At 43.9% G+C, this 23,406-nt stretch overlaps 1 protein-coding gene across 9 annotated transcripts in view; it reads left to right on the forward strand.

Moving 5' to 3' along the window:
- Nucleotides 1-23,406, forward strand: part of TENM1 (teneurin transmembrane protein 1) — a 1,396,333-nt gene that overhangs the window by 1,099,470 nt on the left and 273,457 nt on the right. The window lies entirely within an intron of this gene.

The following is a 23,406-nucleotide window of genomic DNA, read 5'->3' on the forward strand; positions in this document are numbered from 1 at the left end:
CAACATTAGGAAGGAGGTGACCGAAATAGATGGGGTCCCTGTGGAAGGGAAAACCCAGGGACCAGGACCCTACTTCATAATGAAGAAGAATCTCTTATACTGGATTGCAACAGTACAGGGGCAGAAGGTACAGCAGATCCTACTACCTCAAAAACACCAGAATGCTGTATTAAGTCTTGCCCATAGTCATCTTTTTGGGGGGCATTTGGGGGTAGAAAAGACCCTGGCACGGGTCCTGCGATGATTCTTCTGGCCCGGAGTACATGAAGAAGTGCGGAGGTAATGTGCGTCCTGCCCGGAGTGTCAGCTGCACAGTCCCCGTCCCCACTTGAGTGCACTGTTAGTACCCCTTCCCATCACAGAGGACCCCTTCGAGCGAATAGCCATGGATCTAGTGGGACCCCTGGAGAAGACAGCCCGGGGCCACCAATATATACTTGTTGTTCTGGATTATGCTACTCGCTACCCAGAAGTTGTCCCCCTGCGGAACACGGCCTCTAAAACGATAGCTAAAGAGTTGGTGGGGATCTTTGCCCGATTGGGGCTGCCAAAGGAGATATTAACAGACCAAGGTACACCATTTATGTCGAAGCTAATGAAGGACCTCTGTACACTGCTCCATATACATACCCTGAGAACTTCAGTCTGTCATCCACAGACCAATGGGCTGGTAGAAAGGTTTAACCGAACCCTCAAGGCAATGATAAGGAAAGTGTTAAGTCGAGACGGGAAGGATTGGGACACCCTACTACCCTACCTTATGTTTGCAATCCGGGAGGTACCTCAGGCCTCAACTGGGTTTTCCCCCTTTGAATTATTATACGGACGCCACCTCCATGGCATACTAGATATTGCAAAATAAATCTGGGAAGAGGAACCCAATGAGGGGAGAAATATAATTGACCATGTGTTGCAGATGCGAGAGCGGATAGCCCGGGTCACCCCTATTGTATGGGAACATTTGGAAAAGGCTCAGGAGGCCCAGCGAACCCATTACAATCACCATGCAAAAGTCCGACAGTTCCAACAAGGGGATCGGGTGATGGAGTTGGTACCCACGGCAGAAAGCAAGCTTTTGGCCCAATGGCAGGGGCCCTATGAGGTGGTTGAACCCGTGGGGAAAGTAACCTACAAAGTGCAGCAGGCAGGACGCCGGAAACAAGAACAAATTTATCACATTAACCTCTTAAAGCCTTGGCACCAACGAGAGGCGTGTGTAGAGGCCCAAGAGACCCTGATCCAGGGAAATAATATGCTGGAGCAGATCAGGATATCCACTGATCTGACACCAAACCAGAAGAAGGAGGTAACTGAGATGATCAGCCGATATGTGTTTTCAACCAAACCAGGTCGGACCACCAAAGCATATCACCACATTATCACAGACCCTGGGGCAAAGGTAACTTTAAGGCCCTATTGGGTCCCAGCAGCAAAAAGGGAGGAGATCAAGGCAGAGGTAAAAAGGATGTTGGAGCTGGGAGTCATCGAAGAGTCCCACAGTCAGTGGTCGAGCCCGATTGTGTTGGTGCCCAAACCCGATGGCACCACTAGGTTTTGTAATGACTTTCACCGGCTGAATGAGATATCCAAATTCGATGCATACCCCACACCCCATCTCGATGAGTTAGTTGATCGCCTGGGCAATGCCTGATTTTTGACCACCCTTGATTTAACAAAGGGATACTGGCAGATTCCCCTTGCCAAAGATGCAAAAGAAAAGACGGCATTCTCTACACCAGAGGGTCTGTTTCAATATACTGTTCTTCCTTTTGGACTGCATGGGGCACCTGCCACCTTCCAGCATCTTATGGACAAGCTCCTATGGCCCGATACCAGTTATGCAGCGGCATACCTGGATGATGTGATTATTCACACCCCCGACTGGGAAACCCACTTAGGAAAGGTGGAAGCGGTTCTGGACACGCTAAGATGGGCTGGCCTCACAGCCAACCCAGCCAAGTGTGTTATAGGGCTAGCCGAGGCTAAATACCTTGGCTACATTGTAGGAAGGGGCATGGTCAAGCCCCAACTAAACAAACTAGAGGCTATCCAAAATTGGCCCCGGCCGAATCGGAAAAAGCAAGTCTGGGCATTCCTGGGTGTGGTGGGTACTACCAACAATTTATTCCCCATTTTGCTACCACAGCGAGTCCCCTGACAGACCTGATAAAAGCCCGGGGTCCAGACATGGTGAAGTGGACAGATGCCGCAGAGAAAGCATTCATGGATCTACAGACAGCCCTTTGCAGTAACCCCGTGCTTATAGCCCCAGACTTCAACAAAGAATTCATTTTACAAACAGATGCATCTGAAGTAGGACTGGGAGCTGTCCTATTGCAGATGGTTGGAGATGAAGAACACCCAATCCTCTACCTCAGCAGGAAACTCCTCCCGAGAGAGCAGAAGTATGCCGTGGTTGAAAGAGAGTGCCTACCTGTGAAGTGGGCCATGGAAACACTACGTTATTACCTTCTGGGAAGACGGTTTAACCTTGTGACCCACCATGCACCCCTCCAGTGGATGCAGCAAAATAAAGAGAAGAACGCAAGGGTGACCAGATGGTTCCTGTCCCTACAAACTTTCCAATTCACCATACAACACCGGGCTGGAAGCCACCATAGCAATGCAGATGGCTCGTCATGAGTACACTACCTGACGTCCCAAGTTGCCCAATCCCGTAGTGTTGAGCAGAGGGGGCGGATATGTGACAGCGTCGGGCCAGATGGCTATAGGAGAGTAATAGAAGGCAGATATATTAGCCCCAGGCTGAGTAGGTCCCTTTTCCCTGGGTAAGGTAACAGGGAAGGTTCCAGAACAATCAGGAACCTTCTGGAGATAATTAAAACAGGCTGATTAGAACACCAGCAGCCAATCAAGAAGCTGCTAGAATCAATTAAGGCAGGCTAATCAGGGCACCTGGGTTTTAAAAAGGAGCTCACTTCAGTTTGTGGTGTGCATGTGAGGAGCTGGGAGCAAGAGGCACTAGGAGCTGAGAGTGAGAATGCGGACTGTTGGAGGACTGAGGTGTACAAGCATTATCAGACACCAGGAGGAAGATCCTATGGTGAGGATAAAGAAGGTGTTGGGAAGAGGCCATGGGGAAGTAGCCCAGGGAGTTGTAGCTGTCGCACAGCTGTTCCAGCAGGCACTCTAGACAGCTGCATTCCGCAGGGCCCTGGGCTGGAACCCGGAGTAGAGGGCGGGCCCGGGTTCCCCCCAAATCCTCCCAACTCCTTGTCAGACACAGGAGGAGTCGACCAGGACTGTGAATTCAGAAAAACGGCCAAGCTGAGGGCTGCCATGAAGCTCCAAGGTGAGCAAATCCGCCAATAAGCGCAAGACCCACCAAGGTAGCGCAGGAACTTTGTCACAAATGTAATATATCTAGAACCTACATTGGATTCTCTCAAAATTTTTACCATTTGAATAGATACTGTTTGTAGAAGAATCCATATTATGTAGATAGGAAATGTCACTGAAAATAGTACCCTTCTTTCACAGAAGTAGAACTTTCTAAGAGTACTCAATCTAGGTGTTTTATTAATTTATATTGCAAATTCATCTGGACATACCTATAGGCTGGCATGGTTCCACACTGAATTTATTTGTGATTCAGCCAAGGATATTTTTTCTTTGCAGAATCATGCATAAACTGTGAGGAATAATACAGTATGTTCCACTTTTTTAATTAATTTAAATTAAAAAATTCAGTTTTTAATTAATAGAAATGTAATTATTCCTATGAGAAATGATATGATATATATACAGCTGATCATGCCTCCTATACAAACTACTATTTTGCTAATAATTTCTTTGAAGTTTATTCTTGTCCTTAGCTTGAATTATTTATGCAAGTAAGCATGTGCTTTCACTTAGTGACCAGACAAATGAAGAACAAATCGTTGACCCTTGGAGATAGTGCTTGAAATGTGTCCCATTGCACACAATGGGTTTTGAGACTGAAAAATGAGTATTAGAAGCTATTAAGTAATATTGTAGTGAAAGAATTCATATTGCTGAAAAAAAATCACACTTTCCTCCTCTTGTAATCTAGGGATTACATATCGCAAATAGGAAATCATTGATGGGATTCACGGCAATGTCTTTGTATTGTGACAAGCACCCAGATTCAACTGTGCAGAATTTTACCAGTTGGGATTGCAGCAGTACATAAAGTAACTAAAGGCCTGAACCTGCAAACCATTTGTCATGTGAAGAGGGTGTTTTTATGTGAATATTCAGTGGGACTATTAGCATCCGTGAGATACACTCATGTAACTGCATTAAAAATAAGCAAAGGTAAACTACAATTTTAAAAAGCAGATAACTGTTCTCTTGCTTTTCCAACAAATCTTACCAAAACAATAATAACAAAAAGCAATGGTTTACTTCACACAAATATATACAGACAAATGAGCATTATCACATACAATAGTTTATTATAACACCACACGTGTGGCGGTGATACCCATAAGCTAAATTGCATAGTGTATGACAAATAGCAAAATCTTGTGATACATTATGGAACCATATGGTTAATTGATCATGTACCTTAGACAGTCACTTTGCACACTAATCCATTTCCCCCAGGATTTAGTGTAGCTTTTCAAAACTCTGAGATAGTTCAAAAAGCAACCTAAAAAAACAACAAAACACTTTCAGAAACTGAAGAACATAAGAATCTCCATACTTGGTCAGACCAAAGGTCCATCTACCCAGTATTCTGTCTTCTGACAGTGGCCAAAGCCAGGTGCCCCAGAGGGAATGAACAGAATAGGTAATCATCAAGTGATCCATCCCCTGTTGCCCATTTCCAGCTTCTGGCAAACAGAGGCAGAATCCATTGTGCCATTTAGGCATAGATCTGCATTAGACATGGTGTGAAGTTACCTCTCTTCTGGAGCATCTTGGAGAGGAGCTACACCCGTTCATAGATTGCAACTTACTCTCCCCAAAGTGCCAGTCCCCCTCCACAAGCTGGTGCTGCACGAGGGTGGGACCACAGCACCATCTCCTACCCTCCCTTCCCTCCCCCCTTAAAGTGCTGTTTGCCCCAAAAGGAAGTAGGAAGAGAGGACTATCTGTAATCTCAGTTGTTCTGTTTTTAGTAGGAAATTGGGAGGAGGTTATTTAGGCTGAAAGGTCATCAATACACTTCATTCTGTATAAAATAAATCATAACGTAGACACTTGATTTCAAAACTCAACCCAAGCAAATTCCAAGATCCACACCAAAATTGAGGCTACCGTCCCTCACAGATTCACCTTCTGTGAATCTGTATGCAATTCAAGCTGGGTGTGCAATTCCCAACTAGAGGAGACATACCTGTGCTTGCTGTGATGGAACTAGCTTCCCCAGAGAGTGTAGCCACAGTGGCATGAGCCACGAAAGGGGCTGGCCTCCCCGAGTATGTGCCAGTCCTATGCATATACATGGAGAGGCTAGCCCCTTCCACCACTCATGCTGTTGGAGCTGCCCTTCTATTTTGAGTGCATTGCCTTGATCAGAGCTAGCGCAGGTATGTCTCCTCTAGTTGGGAGTTACACTCTTCAACTTGAAGTGTAGACCTACTCTGTGAGTATAGGGATCTGTGCATGGAGCAGGTTGGGCTGGAGGTGGGGCTTGGGAGGTATCTATGTCCATTAGCTACATCATTTCCCCCCACACCACCATCAATTCCTCTTCAGGTACCAGTGACACTTGAGCCTACATGAATATTTCCACCGCTTGCCTCCTCAGTATTGTGGACCTTGTGGTGAGAGTCCCCATGTGCTCTCTGAGCCCAGAACACACACACACACACACACACACGCTACATTGGTGGCCTCCCTTGGGGTAGCCTTTGTAGTTACCTTAAAGAACAAAACATAATGCTTAGCCTAAAGCTTCTCTTGTTTCTGGGGTTTCTCCCTGTAATGCACTACTGTCTCCATTGCTATCCTTGTTTCCTTTTTCCCTTTTTCACTTACAGAAAGGAACAGACTTTCTTATGCTTTGAGCTGCAGTTATTGAGCTCCAGTTGGGCTATCAGAAATCAACAGAATAATGCTGCCTTTCCCTTTAGGGTCCTAACCCCAGTATTGCCAACCTCATGGATTCAAACATCATGAGTCAGACTCCCCAAAATTGAGGTGGTTGAAAATATTATAATTTAGGTTCTTTTTATTTGCCTTCTGGCTCTGATTGTTTACAGTGCACTCACTTCACATTTTCAAGTTTTTATCTGCAATTGTGAAGACTAGAAACCTACTTTTAAAAAATGAAACCGAGATTCTCATGCAGACTCTGGATTCCAGCAGCTGGAGCTTCCAGTAAAAGACTCCTGATAAAATTGCAAGAGTTGGCAATACTGTCTTAAAACCCTGACACACAGTCACAAATTCCTGGGAGCAGCAGCAGGCAAAGGAATCTAATGGAGTTGCCGTACCAGGGTGGGGACGTGGCCTCCACGCCCAGTATGGAGGCACGGATAGCCTGGACCTACAATGGATCCTCAAGATCCGTGATTACTAGGTGTTCAAGAACTGAAGATTTTCTAAAATTTCACAAGAATTTGTAAAGTTAATCCAGGGTGAGTGTCATCACTTTTACAGTAGAAGACCCAACATTTTACAGTGAAATGGTGTAACTTGGAAGAAATTGTTGCCATTTGAACAGGGATATTCGTTACAGAAAATTGGATGTTTTTCCCCTGTTAAATTTTCATTTTCAAGGGGAAAAAAATCATAAGATGTTGATACACAACAATAAAATGTTTTTCTTTTTGAAAATATTGTGTACTGCGTTGGCTATTTTCACTCACAACAAGTTTGTGTCCCCCCCGCCCCCCCCCCCCGCTCCAATACAATTTCTTGTATTGTATCTGGCTAAAACATGGATCTGTTGGGTTAGCATTATTTTGAACATTGTTATTCCTAAATGATGTGTGTTTAATGTTCATTAAACACAAATTGATTTTTCTTTATAAGAAAAATCAATACATATATAATTACTATAATTAGAATGCTTCGATGTTACAAAGAAAAACCATTTTAAAAATTCATAATAGTATCTTGCATTTTTTATTATACATAGTGAATAAACATTTTATTATTTTGATAGTAAGTGCAAAGCGCTGTGGCAACAGATATGTGTAATGCAGCATTTAGAACATTTAATATTGTAGTGAGGAATAGGCAGTCTGTTATGTTATATGAAGGGAAGAGTTTTAGGCAAGAAATAGGGAATACTGAGTGAGGCAGTGGATTCAGAAATAAGGATCAGGAAAACATACTCTCCTGTTGCGTGTTAATTTCATATTTTAAACGGATTTTATTTCTCTTTATCTGATACTTTAATTTTCCTCCCCTCCCTCCCCACACCCAGACACATTTATATCTGAAGGCTTCAGACATCTTCATTCTTGCACCATTAATTAGCATTGCAACAAGGATTGAGAAAAGTTGAGGGGAATTGTTGCAATTTTTGTGTGACTTCACCTCTGAAAACTGTTAACATTTGTGGAGAAAGATCTCCAGGGATTCAGCAATTTCAGCACAGTATATTTCTATTTTCTATTCTGTTTGTTCTTTCTGTTATGTTTTCACACCAATCAACATTATAGCTTTTCAGTATATGGTATAGAAAGTGTGTCTACTATGTGCAAAGGGAAATGCGGTGAGGGGCAGAGAGAGCTAAATGGGGTAAAGGTAGAGCCTCAAATCAGCAAAGCATTTAAGCATATGTTTAAATACATCCCTATTCCACAAGCATGTACGCATGCTTAGAACATGCTTATGTGCTTTGCACAAGGGGGATGGACTGCTGCATCAGGGCTTGAATAAAGGAGAGAACAAAATAAGCAAGGGGATTAAAGAGAGGAGGAATATAGAAGGAAAGTATATTAGAATCAAGGAAAAAAGAGAGTGGGAAAGCCAGGAAAAGATGGGAAGCTTTTAAAAAATTATGTTAATAGCAAATTTTAATGATAAAATAACTAAGTAAACAACAAATATTTGTATTTGATTGTGGAAATAAGGAAAATATAATTCCAAGAAGAGAGAGTTTATGCAGAAAGAGCCAGTAAAAGGGGGATATGTTCCTGGAAAAAATGCTGCATGAGACACTTCTGAATCTGGTCCAGGCTTTATATATGCTGACTGCAGCCTTGATGAAGACCCTAATTTTTAAAGATTATAGCAAATGTCTTCATTGTTATCCCAATTCAACACTCCATTCTTAATAAGCAAGACACTTAAAGAGGTGCTTAATTGTATGCTTTTGCTTATCTCCCATTGACTTTAAATTTGCCTGAAGTTGTGCATGTGCTTAGGTGCTTTGCTGGATAGGAAGGGGCTTAAACACATGCTAGCTGCTGTGCTGAACTGGGGCCTATCTGAATAATCAAAAACAATATTTTATAGTGTATGTAGCTCTTTTAATCTCCAGCATTTGTAACTTTATTCCCATAGAACATCGGAGACAGTGCATTAACTGGATGTTTCTCCTATGTAGTTCTGCACTGAAATGGTTAATAAGGGAGCATGGCATTTAAGTGCTCATAATTAAGCATCAAGATTTCTTATTTCAAAACCACAGCTGGCACTAATGGGCGCCCTAATTGGCAGTTTCTGCAGAAAGGCAAAGGATTGAAGTAAAGATGGAGAGAGAATGAACTCCACTCTGGCCAGAGAGGAACGCTGCCTGTTCTGTGAGAAGCAGATTTCATAAGCACTAAATCCATTTCGAGAAGATGACAAAATGAGTCAAAAGCCAATTTTTAATAGGAAATAGGTCTGCAACCTATAACCTGACATTAAAAGGAAAAATCTAATTTCCTCTGCTACATATGGCAGAAAATAAAACCTGTTTCCAAAATAAAATGTAATGTGGTGGTTTGTATTTGAAGACCGAGGAATCACAGTATTACCAGTTTTCAAACTTTTTCTTATAAATGCACAGGATTTTTTCCATCATCTATTCCTGGCTGTTCACCCAGGATGACAAAAATACAGAGCAAAATGATTAAATAAAAAGAAACATGCACTTAAAATATTTTTCATGTAATGATTTCTACAGCAGGGCTGCAGTCCTACAAGCACATGCACAGAAAACACCCACTGACTTTTAAGTGGCAGTTCTGCTTACACAGAACACTTTCAAGATGAAACCGTCAGTTTGCTTGTATAAGGAATGGAGGAGGAATCTCATGGGGAGAAAAAAAAACATCCATAGCTTCTCACTCAGCAAGTTATAAGGTCCAGATTCTGCCAGCCTTACCTACATTTAGTACTTTACTCCATGGGTAGTCAATGGCCCCATGAAATGAAATTGCCATTTTTTAGCTCTTGGGCTGAAAATATGCTTTAATTATTAGTACATTTTTCAAACAACAAAGTATGTAACTTCCATGCATTATACATTTTCTTTAATTCTATTTTTTTAATTACTATGAACATTTTCAGAATTTGGTCCCAAGAATTCTCTAATTCACTGCAGATTAACTATATGGGTTTTTTATGGTACTGTTTGTTATGACACTCTGCAGCTGTTCTCTGATGGCACTTAAATATCAAGGTTGGGGAATGCTAAAGGAACCTGAACAGAATTGACTTCCCTTATTCACTGTTACACCTGCAACAACCAGTTTTTAGGTCTGCTAATTGACCTGTGTTGTGGCTGATGTCACATTGAAGTCATGTTGACATGGTATAAGAGGTTGGCAAGGAAGCAAATAAAACCAGTTATAAGTGTCAGAATTAAGTTGTAGCAACACAAACTCTTTATCTAACATTGATTAAAGGGCAGTTGAGAGGCACACCACATTCTGTTGTCTACCAGATTTTGACTTAGAGTGAAATATTCACCAAAACAATTCAGTTTGTTTCTACTGGATAACAGCTAATGGCTATAAAATAATAGACACTGCATTATATGTATGCTGAGCTCTCTCAATATATATTCAGAATATTGTACGCCATGGACTCAATTTGCAACCTTTACTTTGAGTAGAGCTTACTCACACAAGTAGTCCAGTTTATGTTAATGGTACTACTCACGTGAATAATGCTCAGCATGAGAAATGGTTGAGGAATTGGGTTCCATTTGAATTTGAAGAAGTAGGAAATCTGTCTGTTTGGTCCCGATTGAGATCTCTTGACCCCTATAAAAGTTTGGGGGAGGAGGGAACAATAGCAAACACATCTTTTTTTCAAATGGAGCAATGTTCTCACAATAGAGAGAAGATACTAAGTGGATATCTGCCCATATACGTGGGGCAGGGGACCAGGAAGTGGCTGGCTTAGACCCAGCTATGCATAGATTCCCCCAGACCATTAAGGCTATCTCTAGTTTTTTTGTGCCACTGGAGCACCCATTAGCTTGGCAGTGTACTTGAAACAGTTTCTGTTTTAGTTTTTACTTAACACTTTCTCTCTGCCATTTCAATACAAGATTCAGCACTTTAGTTGTCAGCTGGGGTGCAAACTCATCCCTAAGGACTTTACTGTTCTGGAAAAAAAAATTGCAGCTTTCCATATCAAACACGCCTCTGCATGTTGTGAAGGTCACAAGTCTTGGCTATAAATCCTATGGTGTGCATCCCAGTAAAATCTTCCAGACTACAGAAGCTGCTGCTTCTCTCCCCCCCCACCACCCTCTGGCCCCTTAATGAAAAGATTCACACAATGGACCTGGATGACTGTTATGGAAGCAAAATTTAATGGAAACAAACTTGTCCACAAGAAAGCATAGACATCTCTCTCTCCTTGGATGACTCTTGGCTGCATTAATTGCCATGAGGTTTCTGTTGACCAGTCATATGGAAAAAGTCAATTGGAAAAAAATCCATCCTATTCTCCTGATCCTGGTCCCAGTAGAACGAACAATGAAAATTCCACTGCCTTTGGGAGTAGGGTCGGTCCCACTGGCCATATTCTGCACTCAGGTGTAAACTTGGAGAAATTTCATCCAGTGACACTGCTGTATGTGAAAGCATAGTTTGACCCACTGTATCTAATGTCATGGTGATGGCATTTTTGGTCCAACTGATCATGGATATCATGCCCTCAATACCTTTTGTTCTGGCTGCTTTGTTTTCTAAGGCTCACCAAATGTTATGGCTAATGTGTGGTGTTATCAGCAACCTGAGAAAAGTCTATCCCTAGCCAATAATGTTGTCAATGGAATCTATTAACCTCATTGCCAAGTCAGTAAACTTAGAGGTCCACAAACCAATGTGCCTGTATTTTTTGTTCTGTGTACCCAAGTAACTCCAGTTTTCTGAAAACTTAATACTTCTAATGGGCAGTACACAATTAAAAGCTGCTGCTAAATTCTGTAATTGTATTCCTATACTGTGAAACCTCATTCATTCTTGTAGTAACAAATGGAAAAACGCAATTAAATAGACTTCTAAAATCTTGTTAGATTAATATTTTCTTACTCAATCTGCTAAATATAAATGTATTTGGTGAACTCATCAAGCACAAAAAAGAGCACAAATTCAGCATGTAGAAATAATCTCCTCACCTCCCAAGTTTGATCATAAAACTGTTTTTCTTCCAGCAGATTGTCTTTTTTCATTAGAAGTAGCACATTTAGGATGAGTAGTTGCAGCACTGCAGTATACTTTAAACTTAAAAACAAAACAAAACAAACAAACAAAAAAACCGTTCTCATGAAAGGTACCAGATTGACAGCTCTGGAATATGAAATCCTCTGCTTAATCACACATGCAGTTTTGGCAGTGGTAGGGCAAGCTTCCCAGTGCTGTTCCACTAGTGTGCTGTAACAATGATTGAAAAGATTTCCTACTCTATCTATGGAGCACCTTTTTGTATTTCCTTGTTGCTCTGAAGGAGAAAGGAGACCTGAATGGCTGCCACACTACTGGTCCGTTTGCCAGATGTTGATCAGATGCCTGTCTCGTGAAAGCTATATGTGGGACTCTGAAGAAAACCATGTGATTTTTTGATTCAGGCTACATATCACTGCAGTGTATAAAACAGATGTTGAGAGGTTCTTCTAAAATTCCAAAATGGCTAATTAAATCATTGACGAATTACTGCTGTACCAATATTTTTTTTCTCAGAACTTAAAGCAGGGCCCACCCCTCCTCCTCAACCATGTAGAGCCGAGATGATGATGAAATTCCCAGGTAGAAGCCAGCCTCACTTCCAGATACTAGCCCAACATATTCCAGCAACATCTTCTAAGGCAGGGGTGGGCAAACTGTGGCCTGTGGGCCATGTCCAGCCCATCAGACCTTTTAATCCGGCCCTCGAGCTCCTGCTGGGGAGCAGGGTTGGGAGCTTGCCCCACTCTGCGTGGCTCCCGGAAGCAGCAGCATGTCCCCTCTGCAGCTCCTACATGTAGGGGCAGCCAGGGGACTCCACACACTGCCCCCACCCCCAAGTGCCAGCTCTGCAGCTCCCATTGGCCAGAAACCACTTGAGATAAGTGTCGCCTGGAGCCTCGACCCCAACCTCCTCCCGTGCCCCAACCGCCTGCCCCAGCCCTGATCCCCCTCCTGCACTTCGAACCCCTTGGTCCCAGCCTAGAGCACCTCCTGCACCCCAGAGCCCACACCCCCAGCTGGAGTCCTCCCCCTCCCCCCCACACCTCTGCCCTAGCCCGGAGCCCTCTCCGACACTCCAAACCCCTCAGCCCCAGCCAAGAGCCCTTGCAACCAATCTCCTGCCCCAGCCTAGAGCCCCCTCCCGCACCCTGAACCCCTCATTACTGGGCCCACCCTGGAACCCCCACCACCAAGCCAGAACCTGTACCCCCCCTACACACCCCAGCCCCCTGCCTCAGTCCAGAGCTCCCTCCCATATGCCAAACCTCTTTGCTCCACCCCCAGCCCATAGCCCCATCCCCTCCAAACCCCTCATCCATGGCCTCACCGCAGAGCCCGCACTGCCAGCTGGAGCCCTCAGCCCCTCCCACATCCCAACCCCTTGCCCCAGCCCAGAGGCCCGCCCCCGCACCCTGAACTTCTCATTTCTGGCCCCACCCCAGAGCTCACACGCCCAGCTGGCACCCTCACCCCTCCTGGACCGCAACTCCCAATTTCGTGAGCATTCATGGCCCTCCATACAATTTCCATACCCAGATGTGGCCCTCAGGCCAAAAAGTTTGCCCACCCCCTATTCTAAGGCATGTGTTTGGTGAAAGGTGGCAACCCCCAGGCCTGGTAACCCTTCCTTCACCACCCCCTCATGCATTCAGATCCTCTGGACACTGATTAAGTCATCAAACTCCCCATTCTTAAGTGGGTTCAAACCGCCTGCTCATTGGTGTTTGCTTCAGCCCCTCCTACTTCCTCTCTAAATAAGCTCTTCTTCACTAGGTACAATCTCCCTGATTTCTATGCATCTTTCCATGCTCAGTATGCATGCAGTTTTATCACAAGTTTTGAGCTATTTGGTGTTTTTCTTAAAACACCAGTACCTGGCGTCATTTATAGGTGGTTTAGAGAAGAATCTGAGCTTTCATTTTAAAAAAATGTATCGGGTCCTTGTGGTTGCAGAGAAAATCATGAAAATGTAATCCTCTAAAGGTGCATGAACCAAGAGGCAAATACAAAGAACAGCAATTTTTAAAAAAAATGATTTTTTTTTAAATCCAGTTTTATGATTTGTATGGGTGACCTGACTCATTCATTTTGAATCATTAGATTTGACAATATTTCAGTCTTCTTTTCCCCTGCTCCTCTCTCTGTTCTCTCCTACCTCCCAGTCCAGCTGTCCCTTCCCATCTTTGATGTTTCCTATGAAGTACTCCCCTCCTGTCTCTTCTCCTCACCCCACATCTGCACTTTGTCTGCCTTATCACCCCAAAAAAGAAATACATGTGGAGCTAACATAGGATTTATTAAGTCATTCAGCTAGCAATGTTTACACATCACGTCCTGTCAACAGAAAAGACAAATGAGCAACCCTTTGTTTTATATATTTAGATTATTGTGTCGGAGCTTCCTCTCCGCCTCGGTGGGTCTCGTGCTTCTGTTTAGCAGCAGGCTGGGGTATTCATCTTTTCCCTCAGGATTTTTCCCATGCCCCTGGGTTTACTGTCCGCACCCTGTTGGAGCAGGGTTTCTCCCGACCTTCCTGACGTGGGGGAGGGGAGCCTCTCAGTCTCTGGTAGTCCCTCCAGGCATAGTGGCAACAGACCAGATACCTTGTTCAGTCTCTCCCCTCTGGTGGGATCTCAGACCCCCAGGGCCCGGAAGGGCTTTCCGCCCTGTTGGGCAGGGATTCTCCTGCCCTTCACCTCTATACCTGCATGGCTTCTCGCCTAATGCTTGTCAGCATCTGTACTGCCCAGCTCTCCAGTAGCTAGCCTTCCTCCCTCAGATCCTATTGCATGCCCCTATCTGGCTGGAGGGGAGGCTTTTAACTGGTTCTGGCGGGCCCTTGATTGGCCCCAGGTGTCCTAATTAACTTAGAGTAACCCCTGTTCAGGTACCAAGGGAAAAGGGACCTGCTTATCCTGGCACTCTCCTGTAGCCATCTGGCCTGACCCTGTCACATTATAAATTATTTTGGGCAGGGACCAGCTCTTGTACGTATAGCATGCAGCATATTAGTAATGTGCTACAGCAATACAAATCTTGCTATAAAATAATACAACAATATTATTGAAAAGTTTATTAATAGCAATAATACATTTAGTAACTCATAAAAGATTTGATGCCATGTTAATTCCAGGATTTTGTACAGTATTTTTAGATGTGAGCCTTACTTCAGTATCAAGTAAACTGGTTGAAATTATCATTACTAACTTGATGCCATATGAAAGGGGGGATAACTAACACTACTTCAGAAAATGAAAATCATGACCCACCAGTGTACTAAAATTCTTAGAAAGTGCCAAAATATAGTGGATAAAAAGAGAAACTGTGGGTATCATTTATTTGGACTTTCTGAAAGCCTTTGACAACGTCCCTCTCAAGGGGTTGTTCAGGAAACTAGGTAGTCATGGTAGACATGAGGTGAGAGTTGAAGTACTGTCCTGGATTAGAAACTGGCTAAGCACCAGAAAACAGGTCAGTGGTCAGCTTTTAACATAGCAAAAAAAGATTAATTTTAAACTCTGTGAGATCCTTGAGGAAAAAGGGAGCTAAATGAATGTCAAATATATTAGTGGCAAGTGCATAAGTTGCACTATAACATAACAAATAAGTAATAGGACTACGCATAGTGAATGAACATGTTATGTAGTAACATATATATTCAGCAAAATCCTGCAGTCACTACTCAGATAAAATCTCTAATTACTGTCAAAGTAAGTTTTCCCTACGTAAGGACTTCAGGATTTTGGTTCATATATATAATATTATTGTGACCCAGGGAGCCCCTCAGTGCCAACTGAGAGAGGGCACACCATACCATAACTCTCATCAGTTCTGCCACACTCATTGCCCCAACTCACTGTTGTTATCATCTGTATCTAAAAGGTGTTGTGTAAAATGTCATATGCAAACTAGTAACATGCTGGTCGTTAATATCATTAAATGATGTATGTACGAGTGGTGTATAAAGACTTATAGAGGTGTCCTGGAAACATATTCCACAATGCGTTAAGCACAGCCTGTCCTAGACAAAGGGTTGTTTTTTTCACAGGCTTGATTGTGTGTCCAGTGTAAATTAAGCAAGTTGTTACCTAGGACAATGAAAAGCACATATATATGCAAAGTAAACAAAGCCATCAGGCAAGCAAGTGAGGGAAGATGACCACTTAACAATCTCCAGGGGGATGGAGATTGTACCCCCGGAAAGCCACCTTGCCTCTTGAAACCATATCAAGGAACTTTGGGAAGATATAAACAGAGGCAAAAAATCATTTTCTCCTCCTCACCCTAGGAGACAAAGAAACCAAGTGCTTTGGGCTCTGTGTTGGATCCTGGGTAAAGACTTCAATGCTGAAAGAATGACTGTGGTTAGAAAACTACTTTGAACAAAAGACTCTAGGTTGTTAGGTTAGATTTTAGTCTTAGAAGTGCAATTGTACTTTTTTTTTTTGCTGTTTCAACCGTTTCTATCCCTATTCCTTCTACTTGGTATCGCTTAAATCTAGGTTCTATTAATAATCTTGTTTTACTTTTACAAAACCATTTCAGTGCTGTATATTATACGAGAGGGTAGATTCCTTAGCTTATCTAGTAGGCTGGTGTGTATTCTATCTCTTTGGAGGCAGCAAATGTGATAACTTTTTTGCGGGTCTAACGAGAGGGTTTTGACACAACAGGGGAGATGGTTTTTGGGGATATTCAGGACTGGAGAGACTGATGGGGGTCACCCTGCAAACTTGGGTGACCAGGTGTCCGGTTTTTGACCGGAACACCTGGTCAAAAAGGGACCCTGGCAGCTCCAGTCAGCACTGCCGACCAGGCTGTTAAGAGTCCGGTCTTCGGTGCTGCGGATCTAAGGCAGGCTAGTCCCTACCTGTCCTGGCTCTGCGCTGCGCCCCAGAAGTAGCCAGCAGATCCAGCTCCTAGGTGGGGGGTGGGGCATGGGGCTCTGCACTCTGCCCCCACCCCGAGCACCGGCTTCACACTTCCATTGGCTGGGAACCATGGCCAGTGGGAGCTGCGGGGGTGGTGCCTGGCCCTGTGGGTGAGAGCAGTGCACAGAGCTGCCTGCCATGCCTCCACCTAGGAGCTAGACCTGCTGGCCACTTCTGGGGTGAAGCACGGAGTCAGGACAGGTAGGAAGGCTGCCTTAGCTCCCCCGCTGTGCTGCTGACTGGGAGCCGCCAGAGGAAAGAAGACGCCCCAACCCCCTGCCCCAGCCCTGACTCCCCCCCTACCCATATCCCCCCTGCACCCCAAAACCCTCATATCTGGCCCCAGAGCCTGGCACCCTTAGATGGAGCCCTCACCCCCCGCACCCAACCTCCTGTCCCAGCCCAGAGCCCCCTCCAACACCCTGAACCCCTCTGCCCCATCCCCCAGCCTGAAGCCCCTTCTTGCACCCCAAGCCGCTCATCCCCAGCCCCACCCCAGAGCCTGCACCCCCCAGATGGAGCCCTCACCCCGTCCTGCACCCCAACCCCCTGCCCCAGCCCAGAGCCCCCTCCCACACCCTGAACCCCTCTGCCCCACCTCCAGCCTGGAACCCCCTGAACCCCTGCAGTCCCAAAGCCCTCATCTCCGGCCCCACCCCAGAGCCCACGCCCCCAGCCGGAGCCCTCACCCCCTCCCGCACACCAAACCCGTGCCCCAGGCCAGTGACAAAACCCCTTACTGGTCTCGGTGAACCCCCAAAGCATCACAATTATTTATTAAAAGTTATCTTCATAAGTTGTGGTAGAAGTTAGAAAAAAGGGTTAACCCAACATGGCATTCTCAACTGTATGTGACTACAAATTAGATCAGTAATAATCTCTATGAATTAACATTCTTACAAAGAGCCATCTGAGCTTCTTGAAAAGCCTCCACAGTATGACCCTCTAAATACGATTTCTTAGACATCATCTTGTTCATTTATCTATTATTTCTCCCCATGTGGGATCCTTTCTCCTATTCCTTGAGATATTGTATAGTGAGGCATACACATCTGATATACTGTAATTGAGCTATGGTTTCTTTCTAATATTCTAGGTTTATAACCTAGCAGAAAATATTCACTGGGCTAAAACTTGATGTGCAGAGTCTCAGATGAGGAATGTTGTTTTCTTCTGCAAGTTTATATCTATTTAAAATAATAGGAGTGGAAAAAATTGAACTTAATCAGTTTATGAGCATATGTTTTAGAAAAATAAGTTTTATTTCTAAAACAGCTGTGGGGAACCAGTGGTTCATAATGTTTTTTAGATCACTTTGGCAGCTGAAATATCAGTATTAAAAATATCAAAACATTGAAAGCAAACAGTTTCAGTATGTGAGGGCATTGTTATAAAAATTGCTTATAAGGGCTGAATCCTGCCTTACCTTCTTCCCTCTCATGGGTACAGAGAGGCCGACAAGAAACAGGACTGTGATGATTCCACTGATGAGAGTAGAAACAGTCTGAAGATGCCACACAGAGAAACTTTCTATGCACTACAGAGTGTTGCTCTGTGCCTCAGTAAGGGGTTTGGCCAGTGAAAATGAAGTTAAATGGATCATTTTGTTAACCTTCCACAAAGATAATGTGGGCCCTACTACATCCTAATGTAGTGCCCATCTTTAAAAAAGGGAAGAAGGAGGATCCTGGGAACTACAGGCCAGTCAGCCTCACCACAGTCCCTGGAAAAATCATGGAGCAGGTCCTGAAGGAATCAATTCTGAAACACTTAGAGGAGAGGAAAGTGATCAGGAACAGTAAGCATGGATTCACCAAGGGCAAGTCATGCCTGACTAATCTAATTGCCTTCTATGACAAGATAACTGGCTCTGTGGATGAGGGGAAAGCAGTGGACGTGTTGTTCCTTGATTTTAGCAAAGCTTTTGACACGGTCTCCCACAGTGCGAGCAAGTTAAAGAAGTATGGGCTGAATGAATGGACTATAAGGTGGATAGAAAGTTGGCTAGATTGTCGGGCTCAACGGGTAGTGATCAATGGCTCCATGTCTAGTTAGCAGCCGGTATCAAGTGGAGTGCCCCAAGGGTCGGTCCTCAGGCCGGTTTTGTTCAATATCTTCATAAATGATCTGGAGGATGGTGTGGATTTCACCCTCAGCAAGTTTGCAGATGACACTAAACTGGGAGGAGAGGTAGATACGCTGGAGGGTAGGGATAGGATACAGAGGGACCTAGACAAATTAGAGGATTGGGCCAAAAGAAATCTGATGAGGTTCAACAAGGACAAGTGCAGAGTCCTGCACTTAGAACTGAAGAATCCCATGCACCGCTACAGACTAGGGCCCGAATGGCTAGGCAGCAGTTCTGCAGAAAAGGACCTAGGGGTTACAGTGGACGAGAAGCTGAATATGAGTCAACAGTGTGCCGTTGTTGCCAAGAAGGCCAATGGCATTTTGGGCTGTACAAGTAGGGGCATTGCCAGCAGATCGAGGGACGTGATCGTTCCCCTCTATTTGACATTGGTGAGGCCTCATCTGGAGTACTGTGTCCAGTTTTGGGCCCCATACTACAAGAAGGTTGTGGAAAAATTGGAAAATGTCCAGCGGAGGGCAATAAAAATTATTAGGGCACTGGAACACATGAGTTATGAGGAGAGGCTGAGGGAACTGGGATTGTTTAGTCTGCGGAAGAGAAGAATGAGGGGGGATTTGATAGCTGCTTTCAACTACCTGAAAGGGGGTTCCAAAGAGGATGGATCTAGACTGTTCTCAGTGGTAGCAGATGACAGAACAAGGAGTAATGGTCTCAAGTTGAAGTGGGGGAGGTTTAGGTTGAATATTAGGAAAAACTTTTTCACTAGGAGGGTGGTGAAACACTGGAATGCGTTACCTAGGGAGGTGGTGGAATCTCCTTCCTTAGAATTTTTTAAGGTCAGGCTTGACAAAGCCCTGGCTGGGATGATTTAGTTGGGGATTGGTCCTGCTTTGAGCAGGGGGTTGGACTAGATGACATCCTGAGGTCCCTTCCAACCCTGATATTCTATGATCGTATTAGCTATAATAGGAGCCATGGCACATCTTTTACTTGGGAATGGAAGGAGGGATTGATCTTCCCCACACATGCCCCACATGGATCACATTTGCAAAGCCTGTTATGGATCCAGGCCTTAGTACTTAAGTAATTAAGCAGTGGTGAGAATTCACAGAGGTTTCTGTAACTATTCTTTTCAGCCTTGCTTTGCTGGAGTTCTCACTCTGAATTTTAATTTGAAGTTTGAGAGTTAGAATGAACCCAAAAGACTGAAAATGAAATTCTGCTTAATCCTCATCTCACTTTACCTTTTATTAGCTCTTGGGGAGGTTGAGTGACCTGAAACCCTTTCACGACTATATCTCTTTCCCAGTTCTCTTTGTTTCCCAATTAACACCCGTTTTCATCATCCCTGGGTAGCAAAGGCTCCTGTATCTTCTATGGCTGCCACTGCACATCTTTGTTTGGGGCCTTTCCCAACTTTGCAGCCATTGGGAGCCCTAGACAGCCTGCTGGCTGCCGACACCACTCTTAGCTCCATGTCTGCTAGATTTGCTGCCAGCAGGGTTAGATGGCAGAGTGCTGAAAGTGGTGTTGGCAGCCAGCAAGCTGTCTACACTAAGGCTTCTAATGTTGCTAATGACATTGTGAAAACTATAGATAAGGCTACAGAATGGACAATGCAGTAACTAGGGAAACCTTAGGCAGGTGCTTCCTGGAGTCAGAGAAGCGGTGCGATGAAGGGACCCATATTCTTCCCCCTGAAAGTACAAGCAGGAAAAAGGGATTTAGCTGGCCACCCCCTGAAACATCAGTAAGTGAGGGAAATGGGTAGAGGCACTGAAAGGCACAAGCAAGTGGGAGATCTGGTAGGCCTTCTTGTTGTGAAGTGGGATCCCGTGAAGAGGAGCCCATGGCCTTGAACCTGTGCCCGGTTAGCATGAAACTTGGCTCAGGTTCTGCAAAGGTTGCCAGACCTCACAAATGGGATAACCATAGTCTGCTTTGTGTTCCTTTCTGGAGTATGCTAGCTCAGCTCTTGTATTTGCCAGGAGATGACTGAACTTAGGAAATCAATATTTCAGTGACTGTAAATAAAACACAATTTTAACTTTCTACAAAATATGTTAAAGGAAATTAAATTTTTAAAATATAATTTACATAGTATGATTGTGATGTAAATTGACAAAAAGCAAGACATTCAGATGTTTGGGGTGGAAGTATTTCCTTAATTCGCCCCATTCAATCTGTTTTAGGTCCTAAAGTTGTCAGGTGTGAGTTACAATGAGATAAGTTGTACAGTGTCAACCTTCACTGAATTTCCTGCCTTTTGCCAGTTTGTTTCATAGCCTTAAATATATTTTTTTCTACTGACAATCAAATTTGTCATTTTCACCCGACTGGCTCTTCACAACCTTGAGTCATCTTTTCTGTCAGTTAGACTTGAAAATGTTGCTTCTCATCCCTCAAAATGTATTTGTCTCTTTCCAAATCTGGAACGCAATGGAAAACAGCCCACATTTTGGAAAGCCTTAGGTTTCTTCCCCATCCCCTCAGTAAAAGTTGTCTGGTTGACTGTGAAGGAGGTAGTTCAAATCCTCTGACACATAAATGAATGCTAAAGCAAATTATTTTAAACCCTCCATTTCATTTTTGCTCTTGTTTTGTCCATCTTCTCTACCCAAATTAGTTCTTTTTCATATAGGAACATAAAAAATACTGTATATACCAGGTCAAATGAATGATTCATCTAATCCTCTCTCTGCCAATAGCCAGGGGAAAGTACAATAAATCACATAAAGGACAATTGTAGAATGACCTGCCTGTAGGGAAAGTTTCTTTTAAAGCCTGCCACTACCTGATGGGGCTACATTCTGAAGCATGAGGATTTATATCCCTTATATTTTTTTATTTTTTATTTTCTATAACTAAAGTCTGTGTGTGTACAGACACATTGTTTTTCATTGTATTAACTTTCTGATGTGTTAAGGTATTTCACTTACTGATATCCTACAGAGAAACTTAAAGAAGAAAAGAAAAAAAGGATGTGTACACAGAATACATGATGAGATAAAATTTTGAGCTGTGTGTGTTGGGGGTGGACATATTTACTTGTGAGAAGGACAGGGGAGAAAACAAGGGCTGAGATGTAAGTGAGGAAACTGTTCATTATCATTTTAAAGGCAAGTAGGAGGAGTTTCATATTGAAGCAGAAAAGACAAGAGGGTGCCACTAAAATATACATACACTATATGGGCCATCAGAACTGAGTATTTTTGTCATTGCAGTTCTGGTCCTGCAATAATTGTACTTGCATTTTTGCATCTGCTATGAATTGCAGTACAAAGTCTACCATTCATTTGCCTATGTATGTGATATATGAACTGGGGTTGGTTTGTCACCCTGTTGATGCTCCTTAAATTTTTTGCATATTACTACACAGTTGGTGGGAGGTGTGTTTCCTTGGTCCTGCCCTTTTCTTCCTCTCCACACAAGAAATATTCTGGACCCAGTAGAAGATTTTTCACAAATTCCTGGGGCAAGGGGACAATGCCCTCCATTGGGGCCACAATTCAGGTGATTAGGCCCCAAGCAGAATTTACTAACCTTAGGTGAAATTCAGGAGTGGGGGGTGCTGGCAGAGTACATGTGCAGCTGTGTCTCTATATCACCAGTGCATTGTGTAAAGCCAAGTGATCCCCAACCTTTTTACCTCATGCGCCCCCTTTCCCTCGTCCACGCCTTCCTGTCCCGTGGAGCCGGGGCTAGGACCAGGGCCCCAGCTCTGGGAGGGGGGACACGGACAGGGATAAGGGGGCCGAGGCTTGGGCCATAGCTGGGGGCGGAGCCTAGAGCCAGATCCCTGGGCGCAGGGCCGGGAGTGGGGCTGGCAGCTGGGACCAGGACCGGAGCCATTTGGCTCTCCCTCCCCACCCCCGTGGGGGCTGGCCTGGGCCCCAGCTGCAAACCCCCCAAATGTTCCTCTGTACCCCTTAGGGTGGCCCACCCCTCATTGGGGACCTCTGGGATAGAGTCTCTGCATAAGCTTCAAATAATTCTGTGTATATGGGTGGTTGAGGCAGGCTGGGTCAACAACATCCAGCTGGTTCAAAATCACTGGATAGAGAATGTGAAGCAGCACCTGCTGCTCTTCTGTCATGTGGATTCTGGACCATTAGCCTAAGAGGATCTGAGTGACGGCCCTGTTGCCTTGCAGATTGGGAAAGTGAATTCCAGTTTCTATGGAGATCCCCACAGAAAGCCTTATTACTCTGGTTGTGCAACAGCGTAGTGAATTTCACTCACATTGTATGTGGGGTATGTCTATGACCTGCTCATCAACCTCATACCTCTTCATTCTTTAAAATAATGTTGATAGCTTCTATAACCGCTTCACCTATTCCAGTTGATTTTACACACTTCTCTCCCTCTAACATCTGTGGCCTATTTTTTATCTTGTTATTGGACCTTAAAACCAATTTGCAGATATCACCATCTCCTAGTAATTCAGTACAAGAAATAAATGAGCCCTTTTTATTTCTAAATTCTGTACCTTTTGCTTTCACGTGTATCATGATTTGCAGGCCTGCTTATCCTTAAAATATGCCTTTAAGCCCGGATTAAAGTATGTTTTTGTTAAAATGGCATTTTTGATTTGAAATAAATCTCTTCTATTTTAAACATGGCAATCCTTCCTCCAGCTGTTATGTTTGTCTCTCTTTTTTTAAACAAATCCTCCTCTTCTGTCCTTTGTTTGAAGAGCTATCATAGCAAGTCCCTCTACAGTGTATTTTATTGTTATACTTATCATGTCTTATGTATTTGCTTTTATTTTGAGTATACTATGGTTAGATAAAATTCTCTGTAGTCACACTAAGCACGTTTTTTT

The sequence above is a fragment of the Natator depressus genome, chromosome 9 (assembly GCF_965152275.1).
Source record: "Natator depressus isolate rNatDep1 chromosome 9, rNatDep2.hap1, whole genome shotgun sequence".
In the NCBI taxonomy this organism is placed as follows: domain Eukaryota; kingdom Metazoa; phylum Chordata; order Testudines; family Cheloniidae; genus Natator; species Natator depressus.